The sequence below is a fragment of the Monodelphis domestica genome, chromosome X (genome assembly GCF_027887165.1).
Source record: "Monodelphis domestica isolate mMonDom1 chromosome X, mMonDom1.pri, whole genome shotgun sequence".
In the NCBI taxonomy this organism is placed as follows: Eukaryota; Metazoa; Chordata; class Mammalia; order Didelphimorphia; family Didelphidae; genus Monodelphis; species Monodelphis domestica.
The window spans coordinates 32341712-32359226 of record NC_077235.1 but is presented as its reverse complement, the minus strand read 5'-3'; the positions used below and the strand labels follow the sequence as shown (position 1 = coordinate 32359226).

The 17515-nt window shown below is 40.4% G+C and overlaps 1 pseudogene; it reads left to right on the top strand.

The window, feature by feature from the left end:
- The first annotated feature begins 2117 nt into the window (after positions 1 to 2117).
- LOC103099881 (zinc finger protein 850-like) overlaps positions 2118 to 17515 on the top strand; it is a 52942-nt pseudogene continuing 37544 nt past the window's right edge.

Here is a 17515-nt window from a genome sequence, read left to right as displayed (position 1 = left end):
TTATACCTGTGTGGGCACATCAGTTTGAGAGGCGAGTGGAGAAAGATGGAAGTCAAAAGAGATTAGCAAGATAAATAAAAGGCCTGCTCGAGGGTGGTGGTGGCATCAGGAAAGGAGACATTTTCGAGAGATGTTAAGGTAAAGTTGATAAGAGTTGGCAGATGTGAGGAAGATATATGTAGAGACAACTTCCCAAGAAGCAAGGGTGAGTAAGGATTTTGAGTATGGTGCCAAGATTAGGAGGATGACACTGCTTTCCACAGGGAGATAAGATGACTTGTGTCATGGACAGGGTGAATCCGAGATGTCTATAGGGATTGATGTGACCCAGAGGCAATTAGAGATGCTGTAGGAATAGAAATCAGGAGAGGTTTGTGTTAGATAAATAGTTCTCATCAGCAAGGGATGATAACTGAATCTATGGGAACTGTTGAGATCACCAAGTACAATAGAAGAGAAGAGGCCAAGAACACAGCTTTGGGGGATACCCATAGCTAGTAGACATGTTTTGGATGAAGATATGAAAGATGACTTGAGAAGGAGCAGTTGGGTAGGAGGACAGCCAGGAGAGACAAATGTTAGTGAAAACTAAGTGTCAAGCAAGGACTTTTGACAATGTCCAAAGCACAGAAAGGTTAAGAAAGATAAAGCCTGAGAAAAGCCACATTTAGATGTGGCAATTTAGAAATTACTAGTATGTTTGGAACAAGTACTTTCTATTGAAAAGATCAAAAGTCAGTGTAAAAGGTTGAGGAGAGAATGTAGAGGCTCTAGTGGTAGATAGTCTCAGGAAATATAGCTGCTAAAGGAAGGAGAGCTATAGGACACTTGTAAGTAGAGATGGTAGGATCAAATGAAAGTTTTTTTCCAAGATGGGAAGACAAGGATATATTTCCAGGCAGTAAGAAAGCAGCCATGAGATAGTGATTGAAGGCTGAGAAAGTAGATAGTTTGCTAGATTGAATAGGATGGAGTTGAGGGCATGTGCCATCTCTTACATCTGACCCCTTTTTTCACTAACATCAGAAACACCTGAGTTAGGGTCCTCATCACCTCTCTTTTGGATAGTTGAATACAATGTTCTAATAATTATCCAATTACTGTTCTGGATAGTTGGATGATTCATTTCTTGGTCTCAGCCTAATGACCTGGTACTGGGAATACCAGATCAAAAAGTCTCTAATGAGCTTGCTTTTCCAGAGAGCCTGTCCCTTCTAACTGGGAAGAGAAGTATATAATAATGTGGTGATATAACATAAGGCTGATAAATATGTATACACAAACACATCAAGAAATTAAATACAAGGTAGTTTGGGAAGAAAGGCACTAGTAGTTTGGGAAAGTGGGAGTCAGAAAAAAAAACATACAAGATAAGAACATCTCATCTTAAGTGAAGAGAGAAACTTGGGTAGAGGCTAGGTGCTTGTACATTCTAGGCACTCCAGGGAACGGAGTGATATGAGGCTCAAAGAAAGTCAGTTTGGCTAGTTCATAGGGCATGGAGCTCATGCATTTCCAATGAGGCTAGAAAAGTTAGAACCGGATTGTGTAGGGCTTTAAAAGGTATATAGGTGAGTTTCTATGTTAGCCACTAGAGTTGATTGTATAAGGAGGCTACATGTTAAGCTCTGTTTAAGGAAAATACTTTAATAACGGAGAATGGCAGTGAATAGTAAAGTGTTGAGAGACTTAAGGCAGAAGCACCATTTAGGAGACTATTATAATACCATCTGTCAGTTTTTCTCTAACCTGAGGCTCAGCACTCCCTTGTACTCTTAAAAATTTTTCAAGGATCCCTCAAGGAGCTTTTGTTTATTTTATTTATTATTTTGTCTATCAATGTGTATTGTTAGACATTAAAACACCATGGTATTGTGAAAATAGTTTTGATCTCATGGTCTCCTTGGGAGTTCCTAGAACACTTTTAAGAACTACTTAAGTGATTAGAGCCTCTTAATATATGCAAACTCCTGGAATTTAAAGCTATTTGTGATTTAACTTTCTAGGCTTATTACATATATTCCCCCCCCCCCTTTTTTCCTTTCCTTTCTTTTCTTTTCTTTTCCTTTCCTTTCTTTTCCTTTCTTTTCTTTTCTTTTCTTTTCTTTTCTTTTCTTTTCTTTTCTTTTCTTTTCTTTTCTTTTCTTTTCTTTTCTTTTCTTTTCTTTTCTTTTCTTTTCTTTTCTTTTCTTTTCATTTCTCATTCTCCATGAGAGTAGGAAAATACAGGATACCTTTCAAGAAGTATCCATTTCAAGTGGACCTAAAATTGAGACATATTGTATTAGGCTGGAAAGGTGGGGTTGAGGAGGGGGCCATAAATGGCAAAAGAGTTTGACCATGACTCATTAGGGAACCACTGTGAATTTTTGAGTGTGGCCAGATTGTGTTGAGCACTAGGGGGGGTGGGGTACAAAGAAAGGCAAAAGATAGTCCCTTTTCTCAACAAGCTCATGGTCTAATGAAGGAGCCAAAAACTACAAAGAAGGTACATACAAGATAAATTTAAAGTAATTCACACAGGGAAGGCTCTAGAAATGAGGGAAATCAGGAGAGGCTTCTTGTAGAAGGTAGGACTTCATGTAAGCTAGGATGCAAAGGTGAAGAGGGAATGCATTTCATGTATGGGGAAAATGCTTAGAGCCAAGAGAAGTGTCTTATTCAAGGAAAGACTGGTGTCACCAAGTCAAGGGTATGGGGTGTGAAGTGTGTGTAAGGTGTAAGATTGGGAATGGCAGAGTCCTGGCTATGAAGGACTTTGAATGTCAATTGGAGGATTCTCAAAATGATAGGGAGTCTTGCAGGGGGTACAATGTGGTCAGATACACATTTTAGGAGGATCAAAGCTGAGTGGAGGATTGACTGTTGGAAAGGGGAGAGTTGAGATGGAGTGACCAATGAGCAGGTTATTGTAATAGTCTACTAGATGTGATCCTATAACAAGGTGGGGGTAGTGCTAGAAGGAAGAGAGCTGATGAGATCACCAATAGTATGAAGAGAACACAGCACCCAGACAACTGTAGGACACATAGCCTTAATGGGAGATAGAGCAATGGAAACTGAGAAGGAATAGCTGTGATAGGAAGAAAATCAGGATAGCATAGTGTCAGGAAAACTTAGAAGTGATCAAAGAAAAGAGGTTGATGGATAGTGTTGAAGGCTGCAGAGAAATAAAGAAGGATGAGGATTGACAAAAAAGCCATTAAATTTGATACTTATGAAATTGTTAGTAACTTTGGAGAGAGCAATTTTGATGGAATGATAAGGTCACAATGCAGACTAGAAAGTTAAGAAGAGTGAGAAGAAAGGAAGCCGAGGCAACTATTGTAGATGGCCATTTCAAGAAGTTTAGCCCCCAAAGGAAAGAGATATAGAGATATAGCTAGTAAAGATTAATGGTTTGAGTGAGGATTTGGGGGAGAATGAGGAGACACGGTCATGTTTGTAGACAAAAGAAATAGACAATGACTGGGGATGGTAGAGTTGACAGTACTGGAGAACATGAAATGGTATAGGATCATCCATACCTGTTGAAGGTTTTGCTTTGGCAAGAAGAGCCACCTTATATATGAGACAGGTGAAGGAGGAGATAATGGCCCGAGGCATCTGTGTGATATGAGATGAGAAGAAGGAACTCTTGGGAAATCATTCATGCCCTAATGCACATCATCAGGACAATTGCAGTACCCTCCTCTTCATATTGCTGCCAGAAAAATGCCAGAGTGGTTAACAGAAGTTTTTTCTTGAAAATCTTAAGTGATTTCCTCTTGTTTTCCAAGTCAAGTTCAAACTGAGTATAACTTAAAGCACTTCATGATATGGTACAACTTGACCTTTCCATTGACATTTTCATTCTGTGTCCTTATATGTATTGACATTCCAGCCAGAGTATACTGCCCTCTGCCACCTGAACGTATACTGCTTGCACATTTATTTCCATGCTTTTCCTCAGATTTCCCTATGCCTAACCTGCCCTTCCTTACCATCTTGCCTTGTTGATTTTCTTCCCAACTCAAATGGTTCCTTCCAGTAACCTTCCCTGAGCCTCACCTGTCAATTTTTACTTTCTCATCCAGACCCTATAAGGACCATTTTTTCAAAACTAATGCATTTTCTAATGTTATTTATGTTAGTGCCTTTTTTCTATTGAATCCTTAAGTTCCTCCTCAATAGAAGGGATTTCATCTAAACTACCTTAGCATAACACTTTGTACATGGTAGCACTTAATAAATGCCTGTTTTTTCCTGGTGTGAGTGCTGATTATCTTCCTGATTCCAGCTGGATTGGGATCGCCAAGTTCTTTGAGTAGGTCAACTTTTAAGGAATTATAAGGTTGTTACTATAAAAGTTAGCTCCATAAGACCTGAAGTTCTACTGAAAACTTTTCAGGTGTAGGAGTAGACATTCAGACCAGGGAGTCAGTATCAGATCAGGAAAGCAGGAGGATTCAGGGAACTAACTTTTTCTGACTCATTCCATCTTCCTCAAAGTAGCCCCTTTTTGTTGATTATGTACAGTCCCTACTCCAATGCCAGCATTATCTGCCATGTTGCTTCCTGACCCAGCCCATGCCATGAAGGCCAAAGAGTTGCACACTAAGATCTCGAGAATGTAGATTAGTAGAAAGACCCCTCTTGCTAATGCCAAGCTATACACATTGGAGCTTCCATATTCTCGTAGGTGGAAGCCCCTCATGTGCTAGGTGCTAGAGGGAGGTCCCCACTGCTTCAGTGAGTTGAGACTATATTGAAGAATATATTCTTCTTGCTCACCCCCTATGGCTATGTATCCTAGAACTCTGAGCTGGAAAAAGCCATGGAGATCACTTCAATCCTCCGTACTTTTTTAGGTAAGGCAGCTGAGATCCAGAGAGGTTAAGTGATTTTCCCACCTTCACACATGTGAGTGACATAGGAAGCCTTATGGAATGTGAATGTGGTGAGAATCCTTCCAGCTAACAGGTCATAAGCCTCACTACCTGAATCATTCAGATGAGACCTAGTCTTCTTCATGCCGATTTTTAGGCAGCTAAGCTGGTATGGATTTTATAGGTTAGGCTTTCTGGAATGTGCTCCCTAGGGGTATATTGTTCACTTCTTAGATTATAGGGAGATTGTGGGCAAGTCACCCTAGTGGTAGTCTCCAGTATGTGTGAATCCACATGAATTTCCCACCATCATTTTGTCAGAATCAGGAGGGCTTGGGTTCAAATTCTACCTTTGAAACTAGCTATATGACCTCAGTAATGTCACCCCTCCAAATCTTACCTTGCTTACAAGTGGGCATAAAATACCTGTAGGACCCTATTCACTCATATTCAAATAATGTATTGATTTATGGTTATCTATCTCTAGGACATCCAAGTGAAGTTGCCATATAGACAGTTGTAGCTATAAGATTGTAGCTCAGAAAGGAGTTCTGGGAATCAGTGCCCTGGGAGTAAATGGGTTTGTTCATGGAAAGAGTATATTTAGAGAACAGAGAGTCCATGGACAGAACCTTGGGAAATAAGAACATTAAGGGGTTAAGATGACAGGAATGAGTGTGAAGCAGGGTTAGAGATCTAGGAAGACACCCCAAGTGAGCATATGTGATCTCAAGGAAGAAAGAATACTATTAGTAGGGAGGCAGTCAAAATTGTCATGCCACAGAAGTCAGGAAGGATGAGAACTAGAAAACAAATCTTTGGTTTTGTGTAGAATCAGAACTATTTTGAATAGTAGATGTTCAAGTTGAATCACAAGGGCTTGAGTTGAGAATGGGTAGTGAGGAAGTTGAGGCATGTGTCAATACCTTCAAGAAGTTTGACAGTAAAGGAAAGGGAATGGTCAAGGGCAGTAGTAGTTTGATGAGACAGCAGGGGCAAGAGAAGGCTTTTAGGATGAGGTAGACATGGATGTGTTTTGGGTAAATGGGAAGGAGCCAGTGATAAGGATTCAGAACCCAGGACAACCCAGAGGAATTTAGGAGAAAGAATGCTATCCACATCTAGAGAAAGAACTGTGGAAACAGGAGTGCAGAAGAAAAATATATGATCGATCACATAATTCAATAGGGATGTGATTAGGGTTTTGATGTTAAAAAAAATCACTAATGCAAATATGAATAACATGGAAATAGGTTTTGAACTATGATACACTTATAGCCCAGTGGAACTGCTTGTCAGCTTCGGGAGGGGGGTTGGAAAAGAGGGGAGGATCATGAATCATGTAAGGATGGGAAAATATTCTAAATAAAAAAAGAAAGATTCAGGAGAGAGGACCTGATTGCTGGAGCAAGATCCCCAGGCGTGGATCTGAGATTGAAGAAAGAGTAGAGTTGTTAAGGGATCTCAGGTCAGATCTTCTGAATGAACCAGGTAGGTGTTAGGAGTAGGAAGTAGGCACATGCTTAGGTGTGAGAGGGAAAGAGAAAAAGGATTGGAATGATTGCTTTGGGGAATGAGAGGATTCATAAGGGAGAGTAAAGGGAATGTCAAGTAGCCCAGGGGGCCTTAATAATTCTGAACCACTGTAGTAAGCCACAAAATCAGCTTTGTTTAATTAGGTTTTCTTAATTGAGGTTATACGGCAAGGTTGATCTTACTCTTTACTCTTTGCACTTTCCTTAGCTCCATCTAACTCCACAGAAGCAAAGGAGACAAGCTGATGCCAGGTGCTCGCCTGACAGCCAGATCCCAGGTGAGCTGTGGCTCCCTCTAGCGTTGCCTTGTTGTCATCACTACCAGCTGAGTTTGTCCTCCATCTTTCTCAGAGATAGCAGGGCCAAGTAGCAGAAGCCCACTTCCACCCATTAGGAGTTACTAGGTGATGGGTGTTGGCTACATTTTATGGGTGGAGAGAATGAATATCTGAAGAAAGATTTGATTAGGTTTTTATTATTAAATTATTATTTATTAAGCACTTAATACAACCAGGTCCTGATTAGTATAACTAATGAATCCCCTGAAATGGTTGCATTATTCGACTTTACATAGCAGGTTTCCATTGGGCTGGGACCAACAACCATCTTTTATATCATTATAAATTCAAGTAGCGTAAATTCAAATACATGTGACCACTTTTGTGCTGAGCATTAGAGGTACAAATAGAAAAGTAAGACAAGTCCTGCTCTCAAGGAACTCAGATTCTAATGGAGACAACACATATAAACTGTCTGGGCTGGAAGTTAGCTACAAAGGTACCATGGTCTGTTGGGTGCAGTGGCAAAGTAAATGGTAATATCTCTTCTAATGTAGTTTCCACTGGTTGAAATCATACTGGTTTCTGGCATAGAACCATTTGACTGTGCCAAGGACTTTGGTGACAACTTTCCTTTCTGGGTGTTCAATAGCTGTATCCCTAAGCCCTATTGGACCAGTGGCCAGGCTGCATCTCCACAGGGTATTGTTTTCTAGAATGACAGCTATGGACACTGGACTGTAAGCATTGCTATTTCTGAAGCTCTTGGGTTTAGGGCCAGGAGTATCTCCATCAGAATCTGAAGGGAGGTGGTGGTGATGGTGATGGTGGTGGTGATTTGGCCTGACTGGTGCATGTTGCCTCAGTTTCTCAGGGTACCTTGCTGGCCTGCCTGCCCTGTGAGTGTCATTTGGGTGGGTATAAATGAACCTTTCTCCATGGGAGTTGTCTCCCTAGATGATTGTGAGAGTTGGGCTAGATGGTGCTGCCACTCTTAAGATTCTTCTCCTTATATGCCTTTTGGTGATAACTGGTTAGCAATTGTTGCTGGCAGTGATGAGGTGACATGAAGTTAGATGGGCAGTCCATAGAACTTGTTTTATTTCTGTCAGAACTTGGGTTCCCTGACAGCTAATGAGAGATACTTGCCACTCTACCTTGTATCCATCTTTTCATTACAACATCTTCCCCTGCCCAGCCAGTCATGTAAAGTTGAGAGAACTCACCTCGGTTCTGCTGCTGCTGACTGTGCCCCTCATCCTGGGCAGAGGCTGGAGATTGTCCCTGGGGCAGCAGGAACCTTTTCTTTTAGGAGCTGGTGACATTTGAAGATGTGGCCATATATTTCACAGAAGAGGAATGGGGGCTACTGGACCCTGCCCAGAGGAAGCTTTACAGGGACGTGATGCTGGAGAATTTTGGCAATGTGCTTTTACTAGGTAAGTGTTCTCTCCAGTCCCATTCAGGAAATAAGAGTCGACTTTTTGGTTTTCTCATTTGTTAATAACATAATAATGTGAAACATGCTATAATCAACAAGCATTTATTATGTGCCCTACACTGAGCTAAGTACTAAGGACACAAGGGAATTGTTGTTTTTAGACAGAGGCATTAAGAAAGTGCTTCAACGTGATAGTTGTCCTGTCTGATGTGGATTTAGAAGCTTCATAAAAATTAGGAGCATTTGTAAAATTTAATAATTTGATTCTTTTGTGAATCTATGATTTCATTTGTCTTCAGTCTCCACAGACTGCAACTTTTCCACACATTAGACCCAAGGATGTTTTATGATCTCCTGAATAATATCCATAACCACAGAGAGGGCTTGACCTAACCATCTACATAGGAAAAAAAAAAACAAGTGACTAAAGAATCTTTAATGTCCAACACTGGCATGAAATTAGATGAACAATTTATAGAACTTTTTCATACACACATATATGTATAATGTATAGATTGTTGTTCAGTCATGCTTTGTGACCCCATGGACTATAGCATGCCAATACTGTCCATGAGGTTTTCTTTTTTTTTTTTTTTTAAATATATTTTATTTGATCATTTCCAAGCATTATTCGTTAAAGACATAGATCATTTTCTTTTCCTCCCCCCCACCCCCCATAGCCGACGCGTAAGTCCACTGGGCATTAGATGTTTTCTTGATTTGAACCCATTGCTTTGTTGATAGTATTTGCATTAGAGTGTCATGAGGTTTTCTTGACAAAGATTCTGGAGTGGTTCATTATTTCCTTCTTGAGTGGATTAAGGCAAACAGAAATTAAGTGACTTGCCCAGGGTCACACAGCTAGGAAGTGTGTCAGGCCAGATTTGAATTCAGGAAGATGAGTCTTCTTATCTTCCTGACTTAAGACCTGGCACTCTATCCACTGAGCCACCCACCATATAGAGTAAGCTGTAGATAACCACATATCTAGTACATTGAATAGACACTGCAAATGGAGAGTGAGTTGGACTCAGAATTGGACAGGAGAAAGAAACAGGGAAACTCTTTGGAACGTGCTAACATTCCATTAATGACCCCCCAACTATTTTATGTAAAGGCCCACCTGCTGTGCCTTCTTAGTCTTCATAATTCTTACCCATATTTTATCAGAAATCCTCTGTAAGCAGTTACAAGGAGCAAGTTTAGATGAAATAAATTTTAGTTATTTTCATTTTAGGATTTCAGTACTATCCTGGCTACTCAAAATGGGCCACTTAATATGCACTGCTTGGTCACCCCACCTAAAGGAAAACATTAATGAATGACTTGGAGAGAATGGCTAGAAAGGCACACCTGAACTACTCCAAGGGGTGAGAGTTGGATGCAGAACATTCAAATGGGAACTTTTAGGTTCAGGGTGTCCCCAAAGTCTTAGGGAAGTTTTAAGCTTTAATATCTTCAGGAGCCTAAAACTGCACTTAGACATTTGGGACATGCTATATATTAAGAGACCAAGGCCAAGACATGGAGCTTGATCAAAGTTAGAAATCTTAGAAACAAACAGGATTACATTGGCCTGTTTCTCCAGATCCTGTCCAAGGGAAGGGGATCAAGGTGCCTCCCCGTGCAATTGAAACATTGTTTTGAGACAAATGAAAGTAAATCTGACTTCAAACAGTAGCAAAGTAACATATTCAACAGAATTATTAAGAATATTTCTTTGTAGTCCATGACAAGTTTGAATGGGGTTTTCTGCATGATGCTATCCAGAGTAGGATTTTATTTGCCGTATTCAAAAGCTGCTTCTTTGGCAGGTAAATCATGAACCTCTCAGGCTTGGGATGTTCTAGATTTCTTGGACCAAGGTGGGGACTGGTGATACTTCTAGACCATGATAACATCCCCTCTTAGCTTTTGAAACTTGAAATGAAACGACATTTTTTAAAAGGAATTTGTTCTGTGGCAATCTCTTAATGTTAGAGCTGCAGTGATACGTTCTTTTTACATATTGAGATGGCGGCAATTAAATCACTTGGATAAGACCTGGAGTTGTTTAGTGGCAGAGCTGGAATTAGAACCCAGGTCTCCGAACTCCTACACCAGTGCTCTTTTCATTCACTATATGACATTGCCACTCATCCCTTGCAGTCTGGTGTCCATAACCATCTCTCCACTGAAACCATGAGAAAGCAAGCATTCGTCATGGACTGTTCCAGATACTGTGCCAAGTGCTGGGAATACCGTGAAAGACAAAAGTAGTCCCTGCTCTCAAGGAACTTCTGTTCTAATGGGGAAGACAATACATACAGCGTTATGTGCAGAGAAAATATTGCTGGGACTGGAAGGAAGCCATGGAAATGAAGAGGCAAAGAGGGGTGAGGGAGCACACTGTGCTAGGCACAGTGCAAATACATGGAGTCAGGAGATAGAATATGCTGGTCAAGTAGCACTAAGTAAGCCACTGTGGCTGTACCATAGACTCTGTGGAGGGGACAAAAGTGTAAGAAGGCCAGGTAGTGAATGACTGTGAATGGAAATAGAGGAATTTATCCTGGAGGTGTAATAGTCATTGAGGTTTACTGAGCAGAAGGGTAACATGGTCAAACCTATGTTTTGTTCATTCTTTCCAAGGCCATTAATGACTTCATTATTCAATCCAATGGCTTTATACACACATACACATTTTTAATTGCTTATAGAGAAAAATATGCATTTAAAAATTATATATGTATATATATATATATATATATATATATATTCTTCTCCCCCCCACCCCCCCAAAGCCACCCTTTCCTCTTTCCTTCTCTATTGCTTTGTAGCTTCCTGGTTTTCTGCCACCTCTCTTAGCATTTTCCAGAATTGCAGACTCTCAGAATTGGAAGGAGCCTCAGAGGCCCTTAACTCACCCAGAATTCCTTATACAGCTTAACAGATATATGTGGAAGATTCATGAGGTCTCCCATTTCAATTCTGGGTAGTTACCATTGTTATGACAGTTTCTCTCATACTGAGCATCGTATCAACTTCTACCCATTACTCCTAGTTCTGGCCTTTGGGGCCAAGAAGAATAAGTCAAATCCCTTTTCCATGTGACAGCACTCCAGATAGATGCCTGAAGGTAACTTGTTCCTCTGAAATAGTCACTTCAGGAAGTTCTCCAGTTCTGTCTGTCCATCCTGATATGAGCTCAAAGAGTCCTCACCTTCTTAGAGGCAACATGGCATTAGTGCAAAGAGCATTTGACTTACATAGTTGGATCTGGGTCCACCTCTTGCCTTAAACACTTTTAGCTATGGGACTTATTAGCTGATTAGATACTTCATGTCTCTATCCCTCAGTTTTCCTATCTGTAAGATCTCCAGGAGGTACTTGATAGCCTGTAAGTTTCCTTCCCATTCTGTAACCTTATAATCCCTTCTCTGAATTCTCTCTGGTTTATCTATGCCCTTCCCAAAGTGAGGCATCGAGAACAGAGCAAATACTTCAGACATGGTCTGACTAGACCAGTAGCAGACAGCTCAGTTCTCAACTCTCTGAGCCTGGGTTTTGTGTCTCAGAAAATGACCTAGATTTGTATTAGCTCTTTGCTGCTAATTGTTACAGACCCTCATGTTCAGACGTTTTAAGACAAACTGCTGTCTAGTCATGCCTCATTTGCAAAGGGATTGGGAGTCACAGAATCCTCATTTTACAGATGAAAGCCATGAAACCTGGGTAAGACACTATCTCCTTGAGTTTCATTGCTCTCATCTATAAAATGAGGAGTTTGGATTCCCAGTTCTCATTCTATGATCCTTTGATTCTTGTGACCTTTCTGCAGTTTCTGCCTTATTTCTAGCATCTGTTAAGCTCGAATTTCAGGGATGAAAATGCCTAATTCTTAATGCACCCTAAAACAGGGTATTTTTCTGCTACCTTGTCTCAGGTCATTAGTCTGGCCATAGAGGTAAGGAGGAGGATGGAGAAGAAGGGAAAAGGAATAACCTTTTATATAGTACCTACTATGTATCAGATATTAGCTACGTGCATTTAATATAGAAGTGGAGATAGGTTCTACCTCTTCCCATTCCCAGTAAGTCCCTAATGGAAAGCTTTCAGTATTCTCTGGGAGTCTCAATGCCCATAAATCAGGCCCTAAGAGTTGCTCAAGACCAAAAAACAAATTTGTTTTTCTTTGCTCAGATCTACTTTTTGAGACTGCTCCATGCCTACCACTGCCCCCTCCACTTGCTCTAGGTAGAACATTTCTGAAGCTCTTGTTTTGAGGCCTGGCTCCTTCCATACAGTTTTATAAAGATATTTCTATGTCTGGTTTTTTCACCTCTCCAAATATGCAGCGTCTGTCAATAAGCCACAAGAATTTATTAAGTGCCCACTCTATGCCAGGCACTTAGAAGAGTCCTTGTTCTCAAAAAGCCCCACAACAATGGGAAGATATCCGAGGTTTAGTTCTGCCATGGTTCTGTGTCCTAAAATCAAATGGCCATAATCTGCTTCCTTTCTCTTGATCAGGATTTCCAGTTTCCAAACCTGACATAATCTCTAAGCTGGAGCGAGGGGAAATCCCATGTGTGCCATTTCTACCTAGGAAGAAGATTCTAGTGATTCGTCTTGGTGAGTGAGAGGACAACAGAAACATCTATGAGAGAGAGACAGAGAGAGAGATAGAGAGAGAGACAGAGAGATAGAGAGAGAGAGAGAGAGACAGAGAGAGAGAGAGAGAGCGCTTCTAAGATCCTATGACTTGGATTCCCGGTTACTTTTTTATGCTCATCACAACAATTTTTTATGCCATCACAACCCAAATCCACAAGGGGATTCTTACCCACTTTTTAAGCCAATGGTACTACATTTAGTTCCATTCATGTATTTGGACCATAAAGTGATAAGCCCAAAGTCACTTAGCTGATAAGTGACAGTGCCTGGATTTGAAACTTAGGTCTTCTGATTCCAAATCCACTTTTTCATGGAAAAGAATAGTTGCTCCCTTAATTGCCCTTCCTCCATACTCAGGCTCATCATCCTAATCATACTATTTGTATTTCTATTGATCATCATTTCCGCACTCCTTCAAATTTCATCTTCAGCCAGTTCATCTTCTCAAAAGAAGCAGCCCTTTTTTTATTCATGTTATCCTTACCTACCTTCCTCCTCTTCCCACCAATCAATCACAGGATTCTTGTTTATCCTTCAGGTTTCTCTTGCCCTTTGTCATTCATTCCTGAATGTTCTTATTCTCTGGCTTGCTTGTCTTATTCCCATTCCTTAGATAAAGGTGACCTTGTTCCTATGTACTTGGTTTGGGTGAATATATGGAATACAACAACTGTATGGTGGAAATAGGGCTAGCCCTAGGTATAAATCCTACCTTTTGTGATTCTGGGTTAGTCACTTTAACCTCCAGGTTAAATACCCAGGTCTATCCTAGACAATTCATCCCAATTTGCTTTTTTTTTTGTTCTTGTTTTGCTTTTTGCTTTTTTGTTGTTGTTGTTGACTCCCCACACTACAGCCTTTCTCCCATGGAATATAGCCAAAACTTCACCAGCCCATTAAATATTATTTTCTTCAAAGATCTTATCCCTTAGTTTTAGGTGACTTTGTTCTTTTCTTCCAACAAAAGGAGCAGTGAAATTGCTGTCTTCTTCATGTCATTTCAGATTATGGGATTGAGTCTGAGAACAAAGTGTCTATACCAAAGCAATACATTGCCGAAGAAGTCAAATCACAGAGCAGTTTATTAGCAAAACTTCCAAGGGCTATTTGCCATAAAATTCAAGAAAATTCTGACAGTGAGGCTAAATTAAAACCACTAAAGGAGGGACCAAAACTCCCTCTTTTGCAGCAGACAGATTTCAAACAAGTGACTGGTATTTATAGCAGTGGTCTTAAAGTAACAAGGGGGCACGAATGCATCAAATGTGACATTAGCTCAAACTCTGTTACACAGAGGAGATATCCTGTCCAGAAGAAATCCAAGAAATGTGATTCATTTCAGCATCACTTCAGACAGGGTTCAAAATTATTGAGATGTAAGAGTAACCACAAGAAAGAACAAAACCATGAGTGTAATACATGTGGAAAATCTTTTAGCAGGAACTCAAGTCTTCTTGAACATCAGAAAATTCACAGTGGAGAGAGACCCTATGTATGTAATGAATGTGGGAGAGCTTTCAGTAGGAACTCAAGCCTTCTTGAACATCAGAGAATTCACAGTGGAGAGAAACCCTTTAAATGTAATGAATGTGGGAAAGCCTTCAATAGGAACTCAAGCCTTATTGAGCATCAGAGAATTCACAGTGGTGAGAAACCTTATGAATGTAATGAATGTGGCAAAACCATCAGTAGAAAATCAAGCCTTATTGAGCATCAGAGAATTCACAGTGGAGAGAAACCATATAGATGCAGTAAATGTGGGAAAGCCTTTCGCGGACACTCAGACCTTTCTAAACATAAGAGAATTCATACTGGAGAAAAACCCTATCAATGTAAAGAATGTGGTAAAACCTTTAGGATTAGATCAGGCCTTACTAACCACCATCGGATTCACACAGGAGAAAAACCTTATACATGTGATGAGTGTGGCAAAAGCTTTAGGGCACAGTCAGACCTTATTAAGCACCAGAGTGTTCACACTGGAGCTAAACCCTATGAATGTAGGCAATGTGGGAAAGCCTTCAGAGCGAATTCAGATTTTATTAAACACCAGAGAATTCATACAGGAGAGAAACCATATGAATGTAATGAATGTGGGAAAGCCTTTCGGATCAGTTCAGGCCTTATTAGCCACCAGAGGATTCATACTGGAGAAAAACCGTATCATTGCAATGAATGTGATAAAAATTTTAGGCGGCACTCAGATCTTATTGAACATCAGAGAATTCACACTGGAGAAAAACCCTATGAATGTTATAAATGTGGGAAAACCTTCAGGGGGAACTCGGACCTCAGTAAACATCAGAGAATTCATACAGGAGCTAAACCCTATGGGTATAAGAAATGTGAGAAAGCCTTTCAAATTAGTCAGACAACTCATGGAAGAAAAGTTCCATAATTGTAATGAATATGGATATGGCTCAATGAGACATTCAGACCTTGTTAAAAATAATAGTATTAGGGTAGGTGAAAAGTATAGTAATAAAGGGGTTTTCAGATCAAATAAACAAAGAAAAATGCATTTGGAGAAAAAAATACATGAGTGTGGGAAGGCCTTGGGAATGAGCTTAAACTTTTTTTTTTTTAAAACCCTTACCTTCCATCTTGGAGTCAATACTGTGTTTTGGCTCCAAGGCAGGAGAATGGTAAGGGCTAGGCAATGGGGGTCAAGTGACTTGCCCAGGGTCACACAACTGGGAAGTGTCTGAGGCCAGATTTGAACCTAAGACCTCCCATCTCTAGGCCTGGCTCTCAATCTACTGAGCTACCCAGCTGCCCCCTGAGCTCAAACTTTAAAGAAGAAAGGCCCATAAAAAATGCTAAGGATTTCAAGGGAGCAATCAGGCCTTATTGTACATTGAAAAGGGAAAAAGGGGAAAAATTATAAATATGAAGAAAGCAGAGCTCACAATTTATCAAAGATCAAATAATCCAGGAAATTTATCATACAGAAAAATGCAAAGACTGTGTGAAAGCCTGAAATGGTCAGAATGTCTTAAACATTGGAAAATTCCTAGTGGAGCAAAACCCTATTAATGTCAGCAAGCCCTTAGATTTACCATATTAATATAACCTCATTAGCTATCACAGAATTTATCAGAGAGAAACATTGGAAGGTAATGAATTTCAAATCTACAAAAATATTGGAGATACCAAACAGACAATACGGACAAAAATACTGAATTCTTCAATTCGCCAGGAAAACTTTCAGGAGCTCCTTAGACCTTAGTAAAATAAACATCAAGAACTTAAATGCAGCAGTAGCAACAGCAGCAGAAAAATGCTCTGAAGGCACCAGGCACAGCAAAGTCCATGGAAACCTTTGAGTTTCATAAAGGAGTAAAACCTTACGAATGAGAGAGTGAAATGAGAGGAGGTGTCACCTCATGCAGTATGAGCCAGTGGACAGAAAAGAAGAGGTTCAAGAAAAAGTCAGGAAGAGCTCTGACTACCCAGTTCTGCTTGAAATTAGCTATGATAAAGCTAGATGCAGCAAAAGAGGGAAAGCCTCCCATACCAGGATTGATGTACGTGATGTGGATGGGAATTATACCAGTAAACTGAAAGCTTACCTTATCTGTCACCCTAGGCTTGGGAATGAATGAATCTGCTGTGGATAATTGTAGCAGTGGGTAATGGTATATCAAACTGTCAGCCCAAAGACAGTGGCAGCCCCTGAAGATCATCTGGTTTCCTTTGCCATGATTCAACAAGCTAAAATTTTGGTTGCCTAAGTAGACTTCTGACAGTTGTACTTTTAACTTGGCTTTCAAGCCCCGCCATGACTCCTACTACAGTGGAGAGAAGCAGATAAGATCCTGCTTGACTGAGCTTTGGAGAGAGAGAGAGAGAGAGAGAGAGGCTCATGTGGTCTCAATTCTTCTGGGGACCAACTCCAGGGAGAAGAAAGAAGAGAATCTGGTTCCTTAACATGACATTTTCAGCTTGCCTCCTTGGAAACTGCAGTGAATGTCCCCTTGGAAGAGATGGGTTGTTCTCTCTTGGTCAAGCAAGATCTCAAGTAGCTCCCATCTAAAGAGTTCATTCACTCTTGTGTATTTTTCGTTATATTTTACTCGGTATAACTCTGACTTCTGTTTGCTATCTGTTCGGATAAATGGATTTACTCCAATTATATGTGATTGTCTTTTGTGTAACTAGCATTTGATGGGAAGCTTTCAAGCCTGCAAATAGTAAATGATTCCTTTAAGGGAAGCTAGCAGCTTTGTTACTTTTTAAAACAATAACAGCAAAAATTATTCCCCCGACTGGAAACATTCTAATCCAGTACCGCCTCTCATTGGAAAACACAGCAGACCCAGGAAAAGCAAAGAGGTGGGGGATAGAGTAGTAAATGGTGTAAGCTGTCAGTTCAAGGTGCCTCTTTGTCCCTCTCATTCATTACTAGCTCCTCATCCATTTTTCCCTTTCACTTTTGTCCTCTGCATCCTCCCACCAGTTCCATCTTTTCCACCATTCAACTCTCCCATAATCTCTCAAATGACACAATGTGTTGATAAAGGTGCTTCACAAACTTTAAAGAGCTATATAAGTGCTCTTGTTATTGTCTCCTTGACTGCCATACATTCTTGATGCTTTTCAGTGTTCCTCAGTCTCTCTCTCTTTGTCTTTAACTCTCTGGACTCCCTCCTTCTCCCTCCTTAGCTTTCTCTTTCCAATCTATATCACCTTTCTTCAAAACCTTCCCTTTTCTCGTTGGTCTGGTCTTCTTGCCAA